Source organism: Gorilla gorilla, chromosome 9, assembly GCF_029281585.2.
Source record: "Gorilla gorilla gorilla isolate KB3781 chromosome 9, NHGRI_mGorGor1-v2.1_pri, whole genome shotgun sequence".
Lineage (NCBI taxonomy): Eukaryota > Metazoa > Chordata > Mammalia > Primates > Hominidae > Gorilla > Gorilla gorilla.
In genome coordinates, this window is record NC_073233.2 from 102,212,520 (window position 1) to 102,225,129 (window position 12,610).

Consider the following 12,610-nt stretch of genomic DNA (forward strand, 5'->3'; position numbering starts at 1 on the left):
CTTGCCAGACACCAGCCAGCCCTGCTCATTGCTTAAACTCGGCCTCCATTCCTTCTGCACTGGCCTCACAGGCCCATCCACAGAGAAGATCTTGTCTCAGGGGAGGCACTGGAGTCACAAAACCTACAAAGAGCGTCCTTCCAAGTGTGGCCCTCGGTGTCTATAGTAGTAGACAGATGACAGCTGCAGTGGGGACAAAGCTGTTCATAGGAAGTCTGAAAGAAAGGGGCTGGGTGGGGGGTCTCTGAGAAGGCCTCACAAAGGGGTGAGGCTGGAACCCCAAAAAAGAGCAGCTGAGAACAGAAGGGAAGTGCTAGTCAAAACCCAGTGGAGGCCCCAAAGTATGAGCCAGACAAAGTAGGACCTTCAATTGCTCTTAAATTAATAAATTGTGGCTTTAAAAGTACATATAAATGTATCAAAAATCTCTTAAAGAGCTTAAGAAATTTAAAATCTCTTGAAAACTGAGGTGTCTGTGGGTGTGTGGTTGATAATAAAGCTGAGAGGTTAATGTCCTTTTTAAAGTGTTTTTAAATATAACGAATTGCCAAAAGAAGGTTAAAATTGGAGTGGACAAAACAAGAGTAGTCTGGAAGCCCTAATAATTTGATACTTATTGATCACTTACCATGCACCCAGGATCTCTGGGAAGTACACAATATATGTTAGCTCATTTGATCCTCACAAAAGCCTTATTATCCTTGTTGTATTATAATATTATCCTCATTTTTTACTATTCTCATTTTTCAGATTGGGACATAAATACAAGTAGAAACCAGCTAAGTCTGAACCCACGGTTCCAGCTCACAGGCTTACACTGAACAGCCTGATCTGTAGTTGAGTTGAACTGATGTGGATTTGGGAGTGGTGGGAGAGAGGGAGGGATAGCTGGTGGCAAGTCACAGTCAGGAAAGAGACTGAGTTCTACCCCTTCATGTGATTAGGAGTCATAACCCACAGGTCACAATGACAGTTTAAAAGTAAAAAGGCTTCGAAGTTAACTCACCTGGGGTAGGTCTTGTGATTCATGGTGACATCCTTTCCTTGAGAAAGAATCTTATTATGAGTTCCCAAATTGTTGACATACTGATTAATGTGTAGCCTACCGACATTGAAAAGGGTGATTTTTTTTTTTTTTTTTTTTTTTTTTTTTGAGACAGAGTTCAGAAGACTCCCAACTTTGTTAGTGTGTCTTCCTGGGTCATTATTCACATTTGGCTTCCAATAAACCTTTACAAATTATTTCTGCTTCCAATAAACCTTTACAAATTGTTACAAATAGCCTTAATTTTGATCAACAGGAGGAGTGATGGGTTTTAAGCAAAGGAGTAGAACTGTCAGATTTGCAGTTAGATTGTGTGTTTTAATCAGAGTGATCCATGCACATGGCTCACAAACGTCGGCCAAGGGATTTCTAATGCAAAGCAAGAGAGCAGCTGCCAGCTCACTCATCCATCAGGTTCCTACCCTGGGAGCACCCCTTCTAACCATTTTTGGGTTTAGCTATGAAAAAGTGACAAAATGTGACTTACATTTTCTGCCACACATTCAGACTATCTTTTTGCTCTCTGTTCTGTTTGAGTTTCTCAACTTAATCCTCCAATCTTTTTAATTCTGGCAGTTCACTTTTAATTTCCAAGAGACTTTTTTTTTTCCACAGCCTGCTGTTTTTTGTTTCATGGATGTAATATCTTCTCAAATGTCACTGAAGATCTAATTAGAATGTTTTTAAGCTTGTTTTGAGTCTCTGAATGACCTGTTTCCTCCAAGGTCAATCTGTTCTGTTTTCTTGATCGTCTCCTACGTGCTGCTCGTTCTCTCTGAGTCTGGTGGCTTTGGCTGTCTATCTTTGGCTGTCACATTTAAGAATGAGGAGCTGAGTTGATTTTATAGCAAGCTAGTATAGGTTTCCTCCATGGTTTTATATAAGGATCTTCATTTCCCCTGAATAGCAGTACCGCTGCTATTTGTAACAATTTGTAAAGGTTTACTGGTATGTGAGAAGAGCTTGTTGAGAGAAAGACCTTGCTTCAGAGTGTGAAAATTAATGAAGAGCACTCAAATAAGAACAAGCAAAGGCTATTTGTTCAGAGCTTACAAGGGAGTCAGCCACCATCACTTGCATTTTGCCAGAGACTCAAGGCAGGGAGGAGAGTGGGAAAGTTTTAGAGTGGATAAAAGGGAAGGCTTCGGCTGGGCGTGGTGGCTCACGCCTGTAATCCCAGCACTTTGGGAGGCTGAGGTGAGCAGATCACAAGGTCAGGAGATTGAGTCCATCCTGGCCAACATAGTGAAACCCTGTCTCTACTAAAAATACAAAAAAATTAGCTGGGCATGGTGGCGGGTGCCTATTATCCCAGCTACTTGGGAGGCTGAGGCAGGAGAATCGCTTGAACTCGGGAGGCAGAGGTTGCAGTGAGCTGAGATCGCACCATTGCACTCGAGCTTGGGTGACAGTGCGAGACTCCATCTCCAAAAAAAAAAAAAAAAAAAGGGAAGGCTTTAGGTCTGCTAGGCTCAGAGGCTGTGGGCAGGGGCAAGCTGTAGGCAGGCTAACTAGAAATGGGCATCCTATGTGTTTGGTTCAGGGAACATACTTAGCTTTTTCTGATTGGTCCTAAGTTGGAAATGGAGCCAAAAATAAGAAAGCTGGCTATTAATAAATTCTTGGCCATGTTTGGTCAATTTTGATAGGGATTATTCTTTGGCTCCCTGGACTGGATCTTCCTGAAGGTAAGATCCCTTACCAAGTGCAGTTAGTAGGTTGGCTTCTTGGGCTACTTGTGGGTCAGAATCCTGTTTTGTATATAGCTAGCCATTGTTCATTTGTAGATTCAGTCTTTCAATCCCAGGGATAAAAATTAGGGAACGTAACAGTTATTAATCAACTCCTGGCTGTTTGGGGCTACCTGATTGTTTGGCTTTCTGGGCTAATTGCTAGAGAGAGAGTACTGATGTCCTACGAGTCTGACTTGCAAGATAGTAGGATGGCTTCTGGGTTGGTTACTATAGATAATGGATTAGAGTTCTATGGTTATATGTGGTCTGACCATTGTCCATCTGTATATTTAGTCTCTCGAGACCAAGTTAGCAGGAGCTATATAGCTATATTGGGGTGTGGAGCCTTTGCACGCCAGAATAGGGATGGTTCTCTCTGGGATGCTAACAACCATATGTGAAATTTCAGCACTATCCAATTAGCTGGGCGTGTGCCATGCACCTGTAGTCCCAGCTACTTGAGGGGCTGAGGCAGGAGGACTGCTTGAATCTGGGAGGTTGGGGCTACAATGAGCCAAGATTGCACCACTGCACTCCAGCCTGGTGACAGAGTGAGACCCTATCTTAAAAAACAAAAACAAAACCCAACTTCAGCACTATCCAGAATTTAATATTTTAGAGAAGGTTCTTCTACCCCAGGGGCTAAAGTTGGGTTGCCTGAGCACTAGATTTGGGCAGAGGACATGTGGGCCAGGGGCATGTAGAGACTTTCTTGCTCTGCCCCCAACACCTGCCAACTCTGAGCCCAGATCCTCTCAGAGTTTCTGCGTGATGAATCAGCTCCTTCGTCCACTACAGCTGCGACCTCCAATTTCTCTGGCCTCCTTGTTTCCTTTGATGTGCCCTCATGTGCTTCCTGTCTTCTAAATGTTTGTTGAAATCTCTTGTTCACTGATGGTTTCCTTCACATGCTCTTGATAAAGGAACATGGAAATAATCATTTTAGTGGAATCCCAGGTATTCATTCCACTCTCTGTAACCAGAAGCTGTAGATTTATTAAAGACTCAACGGTTGTTTAAACAGTAGATTAAAAGAAAGCCAAATGGAAGACAAGGAGGATAAGGACAATATGTAGAATGAATGTGCATGAAAGAAAGAAAATCAGAAGGCAGGTGCTAGAAACCTAATTGTGAGCAACTTTCTAGAAGGCGTGAAGCCAAGCCACAGTAGAGGCAGTGGACACAAGAGGGGCAGATTCGGGAACTATTAGAAGATAGAATCAATAGAAGCTTAGAGCATATTTTTGCATAAAGTGCTACAAAATAGGTATAAGACGTTAGGGACAGAGAACTATCACAAAGAAACCAACAGCCTTGGATAACTGTACTCTGATGCTTCCATTTATAAGAGGAACTTTCCCCACTTTGGATTGTACTAGGTCTTGGTAGCAGGGAGCTGCTGGAGGGTGTTCCTTCTCCTGGAGGCAACCCAGTCACTTTTGATGATGAGGGAACATCAAACCCTATTCAAGTCCTTCCTCAGGGACAATGGGAAGTCCTGGGAGGCAAATGAAAAACAAAACAAAATGGCCCTCTTTTATGCTGCCCTTGCTTTAAGATTCTTTCTGAGTAACTTTCCTCAGTGAGATCCCTTACCAAGCGCAGGAGTTGCTGCAGCCTGACAGTCATGCACAGAGATCTTGTTCCTAGACCGCCTCTGCTGCCTGACGGAGGAGCGCTGAGCACCCCTGCCATTCCTCTCCCACCCCACCCCCACTGACCTCCTCCACAAAAAGTACTGCTTCCTTAGTTGCTTCCCAATGTCCTGTTGCTTTTGCTGTTGGAAGACCCAGAAATGAAGATTATTTTGGTGTTCCAGGCTGGTGTTGGAAGCTAAGCTATAAGTGGGAGCTAAGCTACAAGGATGCAAAGGCATACGAATGATACAATGGACTTTGGAGACTAGGGGGTAAGGAGAAAAGGTCAGATCACTTTCCCCAGCTCCAGCCCTTGAGATAGCTTGAGTGTCCACTCCCTTCTTGCATCCCCAGGGGACACTTTTCCTGCCAACAACACCAGTCGCCCATTTTTTGTATTCCCTCCTACTTGGTTTTCCTTATATCCATCCTCAGATTTACTCTCCCACAGAATCAGAAACCATGTTCCATAGTGCTTTTGCCACAAAAAACTAAATAGAAACATCTGGAGGGCCAGGCACAGTGGCTCATGCCTGTAATCCTAGCACTTTGGGAGGCCAAGGCAGGCGGATCACCTGAGGTTGGGAGTTCAAGACCAGCCTGACCAACATGGAGAAATCTCATCTCTACTAAAAATACAAAATTAGCTGGGCATTGTTGCACATGCCTGTAATCCCAGCTACTAGGGAGGCTGAGGCAGGAGAATTGTTTGAACCTGGGAGGCAGAGGTTGTGGTGAGCCGAGATTGCACCATTGCACTCCAGCCTGGGCAACAAGAGTGAAACTCCATCTCAAAAAAAAAAAAAAAGAAACATCTGGAGGAGGAGAGAGGATTTCCCAGTGAGGAGGAGCTGATGATGGGCTCCGAGTTGCTGGCAGGATGTCAGCGAGGAGTTGTCCATCAGACAATTGACCCACAGTGCAGGAGAGAGGTGTGGGCTGCAGATAAGAATCCTGGACTCGCTTTCCTAGAAGTGTGGAAGTAGATGAGTTCTCTAAGGAAAATACAGAGAGAAAAAGGAAAAGCTTATGGAGAGTCTCTCTGACTCACCTACAGTCAAGGAAGTGACAGGGAATGGAGCTAGTAAAGACACAGGGATGCAGAAGCCAGGTAGAAAGAGGATGGAAGGGAGCTGCATCTCTGAGGGGCAATGTCAAATTCGAAGTTGCCCACTTCATATTAATTAACTCATAATTACTGCGTTCTTACTCTATGCTGGAAAATGCTGGTCCTGGGAATTGAAAGATTGAATATACAAATGAGCAATGACCAGGCAATGTATAAAGCAGGACTCTGACCCACAACCTGTAACAGCCAGCCCAGGAAGCCAACTTACTATCCACAGTATCCATTCCAGGAAGCCAAAGAATAACCCCTATAACAATTGACCCAAAATGATCAGGAATTGATTAATAAATTCCAGCTTTCCTATTTCAGCTCCTGCTTTTAACTTAGGACCAACTGGGGAAAGCTAAATATGCCCCCTCACCAATCACATGGAATGCCCTGCTTCTAGTTAGCTGCTGATATAGTCTGGACATTTGTCTCCAGCCAAGCAAGTCTCATGTTGAACTGTAATCCCCAATGCTGGAGGTGGAGCCTGGTGGGAGATGTTTAGAGCATGGAGACAGATCCCTCATGACTTGGTGCTGTCTTCGTGATAATGAATTCTCATGAGATTTGGTCAGTTGAAAGTGTGTGGCACCTCTGCCCCTCCACCCACAATTCTCTTCCTGCTATTTTTGCCACATAATGTGCTAGTTCCCCCTTTGTTTTCTGCCTTGACTGGAAGTTTCCTGAGGCCTCCCCAGAAGTAGATGCTGCAATGCTTCCTGTACAGCCTGCAGAACTGTGACCCAGTTAAACCTATTACATATATATTTTATATATAAGCCAGTCTCAGGTATTTCTTTATAGCAATGCAAGAACAGACTAATACAACTGCCTACAGCTTGCCCCTGCTCACAGCCTTTGATCTGAGCAGATCTGAAGCCTCCTCTTTTATTTACTCTAAAACTTTCCCACTCCCCTGCTTGCCTTGAGTCTCTGGCAAAATGTAAGTGATGGTGGCTGACTCTCTTGCAAGCTCTGAATGAGTAGCCTTTGCTTGTTCTCATATGGGTGGTCTTCATTTATTTCCACAAGATAGAATAGCAAAGAAGACAAACATCATTCCTGGCCACAAGGAGCTTATACTATGATAAGAAATATATTAAAAAATATAAGCAGATGGTTAAAATTAAAGGAACTACAAATAAGATGATTCTTAGGAAAGAAGCATACTAGGACCCAGAGAGAGTTGAAGAAGTGGATAACTTAGATAAGGTGGATATATTAAAGGAATAGGAAGCTTGAGAAAACATTTTGAAGATTGGGGCTCATGTTTGTAGGATAAATGGAAAGTGCTAGTGAAATGAAGTTTAAAACAGGGCAGAAGAGCTGAGGGCATGATTTCAAAGGAGTTAGGAGACCCAGCATTGAACACAAAGATTGTTGGAGGTGGGATACTTTTTCCACTGAAATGGGAGAAGAAAGAAAATGTTAAAAAGTGATTTCAGAATTAAAATGTTTCAAATGTAACCTTTGACTCAATTAACATTGAGACTTGCCACCTGCTGTGAGTTTAGAAGCCCATATCTGTGGGCCAGTGGGAACATTCTGGCTGCAGTGTGTCACATGGGCAGCTACTCCTCACATCCAGCTTCCCAAATTCACAGCCTGGGCAGCTCATCTATTCCCAGCCATATGGTAAATGTAAAATGTCCAAAGAATCAAAATCCACCCAAGGTTGATAATGCAGGATTTTTCTCAGCCCTTTGCTGGACTCACAGCTGGGGTACCCCATCTACTCAGCCTGCTGAGCTCAGCCGTTTGCAGGAGGGAGCATGTGAGTGAGCAAGTGCAGGATCTGGCTGCCCACTCTGAGCACCGACACGGGAGCAAGCTCCATGTGAGGCCCACAGCCAGACCAGGAATGTGGCCTCAAGGTGAATGTGGCATCACCCAGACAAGGGTATCTATGACCCCAAAGCCCCAGAGAGGGTGTCAGTGTGATAATTAGCTCTTTTAGCCCTGCTGTCCACAAGCCTATGGATGGTGTCATGTTAGCAGCTCAGTTGGCCCCTGGCCCTGTCACATGGGTTGGCTGCCCTCTACCGGCAAGGGCAAAGTGCCAGTGTGACAGCCTTTCTGTGTACCCACACCCAGTGGGTCCCGAGCTCTCGTCCAGTGTCCAAGAAGAACGAGGTCATGCTGACTATTGAAGGATGATGAGGGTGGAAAATGTTATTGAGCGTCGGAACAGCTCTCAGTGGAGAGAGGATGCAGTCAGGTGGTTTGTCTCTCTCCTTGCGTGGCTGGGTCCAGGGCTTTTTATGGACTCAGAATGGGGAGTGGATGTTGATTCGTTTGTCAGTGTACAAAAAAGGTTAAAGTGAAGACGCCACTCAAAGGTGGGCATAACAGTGTAGAAAACAAATTAGGACAGGGTAGATAAAGGTAAAACAGGCAAAGGGTGGGGATCAATCAGAGGAAAGTATGCCAAATGGGAAGACAGGTTCTCAATCCAGTCCGTAGATTTGATTTGTAGCTTTCCTTTCAGGCTTTAAACTGACTTTGGCTCAGAGGTGGGGTTTCACCGGGGACCTGCCCCTATCTGCCTAGGCATTTGGCTGCCTCCTGTTGCTATCAGTGAGATTTTAAAAACTGAGACAGGATTATATTCAGAGTCAGGACATTTTATGACTAGAGATTAAAAATTGGCACCAGCAATGAAAAAGCAAAAAACAAATTCATTTCCACCTTTTCTGAGCTCTGCATCTGTCTATAGAGAGAGGGGCTATGGTTCCAGATCCTAGAACAAACCCTGATTGTAAAGCTGATGGGGTTAGTCCTGCTGACTACTTCATGAAGGAAGAACTTAGCACTTATCAGGCTCTGATTACTTCAATTCAAAGGAGATCTTTGGGAAGAAAGAGCAATTTTCCCTGGAATGGAATTTGGAGCCTTAACAACAAGCCCCAGTAAGCCAGATCATAGACAAGAACAAAGAAAGGCAAGCAGAAGGGTTGCATTTCTCACCAATAGCTAAGTTGAGTTTATCCTCTATGGATACAAGTCAAATGTGGTTGTTCCCCTTCCCCCTCCCTTAGTCTAGGACTCCAAAATAGCCACAGCAAGGCATTAAATAATAGTTGTTGCTATGGTTTTATTATTAAGTAAGAGGTATGACACCACCCAGTTCTTAACCCATTTCCTAGCCCAAGGAAGTTCAGAGGTAAGATAAAAATATTTGTCTTACACATGACTTAATAACTACACAAAAAAAAACCTTAAAAATTGATGGTGTGTGAAAATAATGAGTAGGATAGTAATTTTGGTGAATATTTTCATAGTTTTGATGAGGTGAGTTTTCTAAAGGCAGTAGCTATAAAGTAAAAGATTAATATATTTACTAATATTTTTAAAACGCAAGAAAGAAAAAGGAAAGGGTTTTTTTAAAACACTCTAAATAAAATTTAAAGACAGATAAAAATAGGAAGAAATATTTGCAACATATACATACAGATGTTAATATTTTTAGTACAATAAAAGTTTTTAAAATATAAGCAAAGGATTTGTATAGGTAATTCACATTTAGAATAAACTTTAAACTCCTGACTAGAACTCTGACCTTAGCTCCTAAGACTTTTGCTCCTACTTACCACCCTCCAGTGACCTGGGATTTCTTCTCATTCTCAAACAAACTAGGCTCATTTACACCACAGAACATTTGAACTTGCTTGTTTTCTATTCCTTTGATGCTTTTGCCCATATCATTGCATACCTAGCTCTTTCTCATAATTTGGGTTTTAGTTCAAATATCACATCTTCAGAGAAGCCTTCTGCAATTACTCAAGTCACCATTCCAAGTCATACTCCATGTCACCTTGTCTTATTTTTTATAGCTTATATCACCATCGAAAATTGTGTGTATGTGTATCTGCACTGTCTCCCTCACCTCACTCTTAGATAGCAGGCTCCATGAGGGGAGAACCTCACCTGTCTTATTTACTGCTGTATCCCCAGTATATGGAACATTTCCTGACACATAGTAGTGGCTCAACAAATATTTGTTAAATGATTAAATGAATGAATAAAGAAAAATGAGAAAATATAATCAATAAACATTAACAAAAATTTTGTTTCATGAGTAGTTAAATAAATGCAAATTAAAATAATGAGAACCTTTTTAAAACTAATTAGCTTGGCAATGATTAAAAAAATAGTACAAGGATCAACAAAATTGATAGACCACTAGCAAGACTAATAAAGAAAAAAAGAGAGAAGAATCAAATAGACGCAATAAAAAATGACAAAGGGGATATCACCACCAATCCCAGAGAAATACAAACTACCATCAGATAATACTACAAACACCTCTATGCAAATAAACAAGAAAATCTAGAAGAAATGGATAAATTCCTCGATACATACACTCTCCCAAGACTAAACCAGGAAGAAGTTGAATCTCTGAATAGACCAATAACAGGATCTGAAATTGTGGCAATAATCAATAGCTTACCAACCAGAGTCCAGGACCAGATGGATTCACAGCCGAATTCTACCAGAGGTACAAGGAGGAACTGGTACCATTCCTTCTGAAACTATTCCAATCAATAGAAAAAGAGGGAATCCTCCCTAACTCATTTTATGAGGCCAGCATCATCCTGATACCAAAGCCAGGCAGAGACTCAACCAAAAAAGAGAATTTTAGACCAATATCCTTGATGAACATTGATGCAAAAATCCTCAATAAAATACTGGCAAACTGAATCCAGCAGCACATCAAAAAGCTTATCCACCATGATCAAGTGGGCTTCATCCCTGGGATGCAAGGCTGGTTCAACATACACAAATCAATAAATGTAATCCAGCATATAAACAGAACCAATGACAAAAACCACATGATTATCTCAATAGATGCAGAAAAGGCCTTTAACAAAATTCAACAACAGTTCATGCTAAAAACTCTCAATAAATTAGGTATTGATGGGACGTATCTCAAAATAATAAGAGCTATCTATTGCAAACCCACAGCCAATATCATACTGAATGGGCAAAAACTGGAAGCATTCCCTTTGAAAACGGGCACAAGACAGGGATGCCCTCTCTCACCACTCCTATTCAACATAGTGTTGGAAGTTCTGGCCAGGGCAATCAGACAGGAGAAGGAAATAAAGGGTATTCAATTAGGAAAAGAGGAAGTCAAATTGTCCCTATTTGCAGATGACATGATTATATATCTAGAAAACCCCATTGTCTCAGGCCAAAATCTCCTTAAGCTGATAAGCAACTTCAGCAAAGTCTCAGGATACAAAATCAATGTACAAAAATCACAAGCATTCTTATACACCAATAACAGACAAACAGAGAGCCAAATCATGAGTGAACATGATTTGCTTCAAAGAGAATAAAATACTTACGAATCCAACTTACAAGGGATGTGAAGGACCTCTTCAAGGAGAACTACAAACCACTGCTCAATGAAATAAAAGAGGATAAAACTAATGGAAGAACATTCCATGCTCATGGGTAGGAAGAATCAATATCGTGAAAATGGCCATACTGCCCAAGGTAATTTATAGATTCAATGCCATCCCCATCAAGCTACCAATGACTTTCTTCACAGAATTGGAAAAAGCTACTTTAAAGTTCATATGGAACCAAAAAAGAGCCCGCATCACCAAGTCAATCCTAAGGCAAAAGAACAAAGCTGGAGGCATCATGCTACCTGACTTCAAACTATACTACAAGGCTACAGTAACCAAAACAGCATGGTACTGGTACCAAAACAGAGATATAGATCAATGGAACAGAACAGAGCCCTCAGAAATAACGCCACATATCTACAACTATCCGATCTTTGACAAACCTGAGAAAAACAAGCAATGGGGAAAAGATTCCCTACTTAATAAATGGTGCTTGGAAAACTGGCTAGCCATATGGAGAAAGCTGAAACTGGATCCCTTCCTTACACCTTATACAAAAATTAATTCAAGATAGATTAAAGACTTAAATGTTAGACCTAAAACCATAAAAACCCTAGAAGAAAACCTAGGCATTACCATTCAGGACATAGGCATGGGCAAGGACTTCATGTCTAAAACACCAAAAGCAATGGCAACAAAAGCCAAAATTGACAAATGGGATCTAATTAAACTAAAGAGCTTCTGCTCAGCAAAAGAAACTACCATCAGAGTGAACAGGCAACCTACAAAATGGGAGAAAATTTCCACAACCTACTCATCTGACAAAGGGCTAATATCCAGAATCTACAATGAACTCAAACAAATTTACAAGAAAAAAACAAACAACCCCATCAAAAAGTGGGCAAAGGATATGAACAGACACTTCTCAAAAGAAGACATTTATGCAGCCAAAAGACATATGAAAAAATGCTCATCATCACTGGCCATCAGAGAAATGCAAATCAAAACCACAATGAGATACCATCTCACACCAGTTAGAACGGCGATCATTAAAACGTCAGGAAACAACAGGTGCTGGAGAGGATGTGGGGAAATAGGAACACTTTTACACTGTTGGTGGGACTGTAAACTAGTTCAAGCATTGTGGAAGTCAGTGTGGCGATTCCTCAGGGATCTAGAACTAGAAATACCATTTGACCCAGCCATCCCATCCCTGGGTATATACCCAAAGGATTATAAATCATGCTGCTATAAAGACACATGCACACGTATGTTTACTGCAGCACTATTCACAATAGCAAAGACTTGGAACCAACCCAAATGTCCAACAATGATAGACTGGATTAAGAAAATGTGGCACATATACACCATGGAATACTATTCAGCCATACAAAATGATGAGTTAATGTCCTTTGTAGGGACATGGATGAAATTGGAAATCATCATTCTCAGTAAACTATCACAAGAACAAAAAACCAAACACCGCATATTCTCACTCATAGGTGGGAATTGAACAATGAGAACACATGGACACAGGAAGGGGAACATCACACTCTGGGGACTGTTGTGGGGTGGGGGGAGGGGGGAGGGATAGCACTGGGAGATATACCTAATGCTAGATGATGAGTTAATGGGTGCAGCGCACCAGCATGGCACATGTATACATATGTAACTAACCTGCACATTGTGCACATGTACCCTAAAACTTAAAGTATAATAATAAA

At 41.9% G+C, this 12,610-nt stretch overlaps 1 long non-coding RNA gene across 1 annotated transcript; it reads right to left on the bottom strand.

The window, feature by feature from the left end:
- Positions 1-3,367: 3,367 nt before the first annotated feature.
- On the bottom strand, positions 3,368-8,556 carry LOC134759295 (uncharacterized). Its single transcript, XR_010135402.1, has 2 exons — positions 8,497-8,556; positions 3,368-3,691 (listed from the first exon to the last, which is right to left on the bottom strand). It is a non-coding gene; the product is annotated as an uncharacterized lncRNA (long non-coding RNA).
- Positions 8,557-12,610: the final 4,054 nt, after the last annotated feature.